Source organism: Pollicipes pollicipes, unplaced genomic scaffold (genome assembly GCF_011947565.3).
Source record: "Pollicipes pollicipes isolate AB1234 unplaced genomic scaffold, Ppol_2.1 Scaffold_4881;HRSCAF=5763_pilon_pilon_pilon, whole genome shotgun sequence".
Lineage (NCBI taxonomy): Eukaryota > Metazoa > Arthropoda > Thecostraca > Pollicipedomorpha > Pollicipedidae > Pollicipes > Pollicipes pollicipes.
The window spans coordinates 2981920-2990176 of NW_023596576.1; positions in this window are offsets into that span (position 1 = coordinate 2981920).

Below are 8257 nucleotides of genomic sequence, written 5' to 3' on the forward strand. Positions count from 1 at the left end.
CCTCAGCAATGATGAGTAATTGTGTGGCTCAACTCCTGCCCAAACGAGAAGTGGGTCCGGCTTACGCGGCGCGGGCTGTGGTAGCATCCTTGCAACATCACACGGTTTTTCATCGCCACGAACAAACGCAACCTTCGGCAAATAAAATCCACGGTTTTGAGGCAATGCAAACAGTTTCTGGGTCAGCGCCACCGGCACGCCCACTATCAGACTAAAATGAGCCGCGTGAACATGGCCTGGGTGTTAAATATTCTCAAGTGCATCTAGCTTACGCCAAAAAATATGGTCTTCTCCTTGGATCTTCTTCTACCTAGTCTTTCTATATGCCTATGCACTCAGCCTTTTGTAGCTTCTTTTAAGCAGTAGTAGCAGCGAAAGAATACGGTACTTTTTGCCCGCCACTTCCCTTTGCCTTTTGGCGTCAATATCAGCGGGTCAGTTAGATCGACGGTGAGTCACAACATAACCGTAGTCATTTATTTCATCGTCACAACTGTCCGCCACACATGATAACTGCAGCTGAAGAGCTGGCGGTTGCGGTCGTCGCTCTGGTTGAAAACTTGTGAGCAGCTCTGGTCGAGCAGCTGGCAGTGGCATCCCTGATTAAAGAACTGCCAGTGGTGACCGCAGCGGCTCTGTTTAAGATTTCGGCGGACGCTCTGTAGCTGAGGAGCTGTCGGCGTAGGCTCTGCAGCTGAGGAGTTGTCGGCGGAGACTCTGCAGCTGAGGAGCTGTCGGCGGAGACTCTGCAGCTGAGGAGCTGTCGGCGTAGGCTCTGCAGCTGAGGAGCTGTCGGCGGAGGCTCTGCAGCTGAGGAGCTGTCGGCGGAGGCTCTGCAGCTGAGGAGCTGTCGGCGGAGGCTCTGCAGCTGAGGAGCTGTCGGCGGAGGCTCTGCAGCTGAGGAGCTGTCGGCGGAGGCTCTGCAGCTGAGGGGCTGTCGGCGGGGGCTCTGCAGCTGAGGGGCTGTCGGCGGGGGCTCTGCAGCTGAGGAGCTGTCGGCGGAGGCTCTGCAGCTGAGGAGCTGTCGGCGGAGGCTCTCCAGCTGAGGAACTGTCGGCGGAGGCTCTGCAGCTGAGGAGCTGTCGGCGGAGGCTCTGCAGCTGACGAGCTGTCGGCGGAGGCTCTGCAGCTGACGAGCTGTCGGCGGAGGCTCTCCAGCTGAGGAGTTGTCGGCGGAGGCTCTGCAGCTGAGGAGCTGTCGGCGGAGGCTCTGCAGCTGAGGAGCTGTCGGCGGAGGCTCTGCAGCTGAGGAGCTGTCGGCGGAGGCTCTGCAGCTGAGGAGCTGTCGGCGGAGGCTCTGCAGCTGAGGAGTTGTCGGCGGAGGCTTTGCAGCTGAGGAGCTGTCGGTGGCGGCTTTAACTATACCTCTAGCGGTGACGGTGCTGGTTGGACAACTGACAGCGGAGAGGCTGGCTGAAGCTGTGCATGGCCGCCCTGCTTAGGATGTCTCCGCATCTCCTCTTAGATGTTCCACAGCTTACTGCTTGCGTCTATCTCACAGTTTATAATGATCATTTTTGTGAGGTTTAACTCACTATTCAAAATGTTGATGACGTCATTTAATATTTGATTTATGAAGCATATGTTGGATACGTGCCTTTGTCAACGTTTCGTCCTTTCACCCTCATTTAGCCTCAACTTGATTACTTTCACTCCATCTGATCGCTTGTCGGAAGCTGTTTGGATGGTAGGCAGACTGGTTATACAGCAAACTGGGGGTGATGCGGCTTCATCTCGTTTCTATGTCTCCACAGCAAAGATCGCGACCAAAGAAAGGATTGCATAATGCACTTGATTTCCACGTAAGCAGCAGCCACGCCGGTGCACCGATCTACCCGAAGTGAATGTAGTGATGAAAGCAGCCGCCAACCGACGTGAGGAATCAGAATCAGAGAGCCAAGCAATGCATTAAGTCATCTGCTTTTTCTCTTCGCGCTATCATGCGGCATTGTCTTTTGTTGTTGGTGCAGAAATCCCTTGCTTGTAAAGGATGCCTATGCTAATTGACGTTAACTGTGGCGAATTATCTCTCTTCTTTTTCCGATTACTCCAATGTACCTCTCATTCACACCGCACTCCAGGGAATGGCGCCCGAAACGTGGGAGTTCAGGGAAGAGCCTGCGTCAGTGGTGGTTACCCACCACAGACAACTAACCGACAACCTACCGGGAATGTTTGAACTACAAGACACGCCATCTCAAAAACCCAACTGCGCCATGATGTTTAGACCTAAATCGCCATCATATTAGGTAAATTTTAAATTGAAATTTTGAATCGCCAATGACGGATAACTTGCGTCACAAAATTGGAGATCTGAGGCGATATTTGGAATCGGCGCATAATTGATTCACCATTAACGATTACGGACTGTTGCCTTTTCGACAGTTACGCTAAAAGCTAATCAGCCAGCCAATTGGACAAAACATGGTCAACGTTATTTGACTCCTTGCAAGATGCTTTAGAAGTATCCGACGTTGAAATGGCCTTAAAATGGATTCGTCCATTACTTACCATTTCTTCCCTTATGAATGCGTATCTAGCTTCAAAATTTTTAAATACGTGCTCTCGGTTTGAAAGCTTTGTCATAGTTGTGGCCGTTATAGGCCATTGTAAGGACATTTACAACACCAGGTGTGCTAGAACAAGTGAATATCTTTCTGTCTGTGTAAATTAACGTCTTTTCATTTTTAGCTGCGGCGACCACATCGTCATCGATACCCCCACCCGAAATTCTTGGCTGGCTGCGCCACTGATGGGAGCATGTCTTTAGGCGAGGGCAGATATTATGACTGCACCCCCTGGAACTATTGGTGAAACAGGCAAGACGAGACAAGAAACGTGAGAACATAAAGGCTGTGTTTCGAAATATATCAGATAATAAGACGGCATACCTGGTCTTCTTTGCCTGCTGGGAGAACTTTGTGGACAGAGGGATATAAGCCGCGTTTGCTGACCCCCAGAAATCTGTCTTTGATTGTTTGGCGTGTGGAGGAACGAAGGATGGTCAGAAGAAATATTAGGATTCCCTGGGAGGCGTTGATGATGTCCGTAAGGTACCTGAGGGAGGAAAGAAACAACTTTAATTGTCAACAGCCACTTGATGGGTATCTTGCACAAACCTGGCATTTACGCGCTGTGGAAACTGTGCTGTCACGAGATGCGCAGCGCAGCGTAGAGGCGAGAGCGATCGAACTGCGTAAGTCAAAATACAGCGTAACCCTCGGCCGCCTCACTGGTTGGCTTAGCCCGAGCTTGCTCGGTACCCCTCCCCCCCCCCCCCCCCCCACCGTTAAAGCATTCTTTTCGCTGGAGACAAATCAGCCTCGTCCATTGCAAGATACGCAAGATATTGCAATACCGCAACAACGGTCGCACTGACTGATGTGTGTCTGTTCCAATGGCATCTCCCTGTAGATTTTTGGTTTCAGGATGATCTCTCATGTCACGGCGTGGAGCTGAAACGGGACAATTCATGGAAAAGGGCTCTCCAAGCCTTCTAGCCACTGAGCTAAAAATACGAAACGCGGCAAAATGAAAGTGTAACCATGGTCTTATTCCGTTCTTTGCACATCCAATGAAACACTGGCGAGCGGTATACAGCTCCCCAGTACGTTGTTTGATAAACATTGTAATGTTTACATGACCAATACCATTGTTTCCTTACTGTGAATTACTTTGGTAGAAACGATTCTCCCCCCCCCGAAAAAAATGGAGCAAAAATTATCATTTAAATCAGATTCAGCAAAAAGATAGTCTGAAACAGTTTTTAGTCAAAAGGTCATCATGGGTTTCTGATCTCAGTTAGCTCCAGGCCCCAAAGAGATTTTCCACCTGAATCAACGGGACCCGAAGGCATCATTGACTCCAGCGAGATGCTGGTACTGTTGTTCCGTGTTCATGCAGTCATGCTTCCACTTCATTCCTGTTCTTTGCTGAATTCACATGACCTAATATGACCCGAGACCTCTCTAAAATGCTAAAATGATAGTTTCATACAGTTCGCCATTTTCGGCACATCTCGAATTCTGACTGAAAACTGTACTCGCACGAGTCACACGAGGTCAAACACGGCCACCGACTCCGTTTAAACTCCGAGGAGTCAGAGAGGAGGGAGGATGAGGAGGAGAGGAGGAGGGAAGGAGGAGGAGGAGGAGGAGGAGGAGGAGGAGGAGGAGGAGGAGGAGGTGACCATTATAGCATTCAAGGTGGGAGAGAGAGGAAGAAAGAAACAAGTGGTTTGAGCGACGGTGGAAACCTCACCAGATTTGTTTCGGTTCGATTCGTGCAGACAGACATTCAGCTATCCAGCTGACCTCCATGATGACGAACAGATTGACGTACACCCTCAGTCTGAAACAGTGACTCATGCTTAGCTGTTGTTATTCCATAACCGCAATCAAATGCTTATTTGCGGACCAGGCACTCGCTTGTTATCAAGTATGTATTGGCATCAGCAGGATCAAGGTCTCTGAGTGGGTACATGTCACTAATGAAAAAGGGGTTTATGACAAAAAATCGCTCACACCAAACAGTGCTGTGGATACACCACGCTCATATCCTCTTCTCATCGTCCGTGACAAGCCCTTGATGTAAGGCGATGATGCTGTTGGTGTTGAATTTTCCTTCCTACTTGTTTGCATGCGATGGGACGGACATTGCTATCTTGTACACAGCATGAGAATAGATTTACTTTGTAGCTGTGCTGTCATTGACCCAAGTTCATTTCCAATAGTGTTTGCAAATATTCAACACACAACCAGCAACAAACGGCATCACAAATGCACGAGATGTGATACGAGCTTCGCCAGTTCCTTTGCCTGACTTGTGCGAAAGATGCCCGGGGTCCAGCATCTGACTCTGATGGCACAGTCATGTCCCAGCTGTATCGCGGATTTACCCACGATTCACGCACCTCTCTCGAGCAGTACGCTTCCGTTGAAGTATTCGGGAGCTTTGTTCAGCTTTGTACAATGTCCAGGCCGTGGCAAGGAAGAAGACCATGTTGACGCTCGTGACGATGAAGATAGGTATGTAGAAGTAGTACAGCTCTATTGTCGGAGCTGAAAGAAGAATATGCGTAGCGCTATAGACAGAAAGTCATCGCATGTATTTAGAGGGGGATGCGGGGCTCATGAGAAGTCACCAAGCTGTACCCACATATACAACAGTACCATGTCACAGACAGTTGTAGACACAAGCAACACGGGTATATTGGAAGGGGGACAGAATACAAATCTGGGAGTTTCAGTTTAGTCAGGCTACGGATTTCAGAGTTTTAGTTCAGGTTACGGAGCTCAGTTTTACACGTCATTTAACTCTCCATGCAATGCTATAGTCGGAGGGAGGGGGGAGGGGGAAGGGGCAGCCCCGCCAACTGTGAGAAGGAAGTTGGCCAAAGTTAAGGAAAACTCTTTTTTCCTTATGTTAAGGAAGGGTCTAGCCATTTCGCCCTGCTCAGCCTCCTCCAACTTATTTTGCGAAACTATACCCCTGTCTTTAGGGCACTTCGTGATAAATCGTCATGTAAGTGTCGCACCAACTGTGTTCTATACAGTGCATTAACATACGAACCACTAGATTGCCCCCCCCCCCCCCCTAAAGGCAACGTAACAATACCTCGTTAGGGGCTGAATACCACTGGTCAGATACATATCAGATATAGATAGCCAGCAATCGTAATATGGGCATGTTTCAGAACGAAGTGTAGCGTTCAACAGATGAATTGGTTTATTTTTCGAAAGTCGGCACGGGGCTTTTGTTACGGTGTGTCCCATGTGACAGTGGTATGGTTGAGCGCCTTGCGGCTAAAGACACCGCAATACCGTTTTGGTGCATGCAGTTCGCCTTGCGTGTAACTTTAGTGCTGTTTTGAATTATTTTTCGGTCCTTAGTCACGTTCAGAAAAACATTACAGCCGGTGCCTTAAAGCCTTCTATGTCTTACTGCGTGTTGCAACAAGCTGCAGTAAATCATCAAAACGCTGAGGCTTTATCCATTAACTTACGCACAATTTATATCGATAGTTTGTTCCAAGTCACTTGCATGGGAGATATAAACTGTCCCCGGGTATCTCTCTAGCAAAGAGTTTCCCTCACCCATTTCGGCGTGTAGGAGCACCTGGGTTTGGTCCAAGCGCAAGTAACAAGACGACATTCTTGCCTCTCATATCTTTCGCTTCAAAGAAACCAAACATGACGTCACGAACTGCAATGTCGTGCCCAGCGCCATCCACAAATACCGTCTCCGCGCCGCATCCACTCGCAAACCATTAGCGAACACAGTTGGACGCTCGAAAGCCCGTCCGTGGGTAAGCGACTGTGCCTTTCCGCTCCCACTCGGCTACTGGGTTTAGGTGTTTTACAAACATTCCGTTAACACTGCGTTCCACTCACATAACGAAGAGTCTCCACTCGTGCACACGCTAGCGAGAGCCAGCCTCACAGGGCATTAGGTCAGTTTTGATGTTTTGGCCATATGAGCTTACCTTTTGGCGCACTCTACTGACGTCCACTTAAAGGGAATGCTCCATGTTTGAAGACTTGGAGACGAGCGTCAGACATGATGAAACGTGTTCTTTCGTGGCTTTTGCTTTACTTTTAAGTGTAAAAGTCTGCTTTAGATAACACAATTTCACTATTTAGTAACTATGTTATTCGATAGGTCACCATTGGTCACACCATGGAATGTTTGTATGAGAACAAAGGTGCTGTCAAACTGGTCGTGCGAAATTACTACCCTAGCGTACGGGCTGATTCACCTGTAGCATTTTAACTTCCCGAGGGGTGTCGTGGTAATGGGTGCGGCACTTCCCGAACACAAATACTAGCATGTCTGCTTGTCTTTTCCCTATCTCGTGGCGTGCCTGCATATTAATCCGTGATTTTTGTGGTTTACTTCCATTCGCACGCCCAGTTATGACCCTAATCCCAAGTTTTTACATCACAAATTTTATTTCCGATATGGCTAATAGTACTGCTAAATTTTCTGCATTACGTAGCACAAAACGTGATTGGTGTTCGGAGCCTTCGCCCCTTTCACATTCTTTCTCGCTTTGTCCTGGATCCTCGCGACATCCTCGCTTCTCCGGGGCAGGGTGCATGTGCCAGCTACGAGTGAGGCCGAGGCCTCGTGGCGGGGGCCTCCGTCCGGGCGCCAGGCAAATACCCCTCAGAGGGTTGCAGGTATCCCGGCTTCGTCGAAGGGGTTGGGCCCCCAGGTGCATGTAGTCCTGCTCCACCGTTGCCCATTTTCCTTCATCCCATAGCTCTGAAATGCTCCTGAAATGGCCGAACGGACTCTAATCCAAATAACTAAATAACCAAATCGTGATCGAAACTTGCATTGAACGTGTAATATTGCGTAAGAGCCAACTGAAGCCCGTTGGTTCCAGAAATCGCGCTAGCGTCCACTAGACTCGAAAAACTCGACGATTATATTTGTATTGGCCTTCAACACTATATGGCCAATGAGGTGGCAATATTTGAGTATCGTTTCTTTGATGTCACGCGTACTTGGGTGACCTTGAAAAGTCTGCACGAAAAAGCATGCACAGGTTTGCGGGTGTCTAGCTCAGAAGTCCGAGGGTTTAACGTGTTACGAAAGCGGGGCTGTGAACTGCACCGAGTGATTTTCAAAATGCCTGTCTCAGTTCAAAACCACGAACAAATGTGAAACACGTCCTTAGTTGACATTAAGCTAATTTCCGGTTTGTCATGAACCATGAAGATATGGTTTATGTTGGTTTGACGGTTTGTCCCTTGGTCTTCTAAGAACGAGTATGCTGGCTTAAGGCAGATAACATAGACGATGTAAATTGGCCTACGCGCACATCAAACGTGCTAAACGGGCACTAAACACCTATATCTGGCATAGCTTGTATGATTCTCCTATAAAGACAACAAAAAACAGCAATGTAACGAGAACAGGAGGTGCACTAAGAACACCTCAGCGATGTTTGGGACATAGCTCCAAAGTCCTGAGCTGTTTAAAAGTGGCACAAATGTAAATAAATGGAAAAGTCCAGGTCAGACCAGCATTATATATGTGTGACTGTCGTCCTCTAACTGTTGATCAGAAACGCAGCGCATCGACTCGCCCTCGGGTCGAAAATATTAAAGTCGATATCCTTATGATGCCTTGAAAGTGCCGCAGTCAGTCTCCCCTCCCTCACCATTCGCTCTCCCTCTCTCTCTCTCTCTCTCTCTCTCTCTCTCTCTCTCTCTCTCTCTCTCTCTCTCTCTCTCTCTCTCTCTCTCTC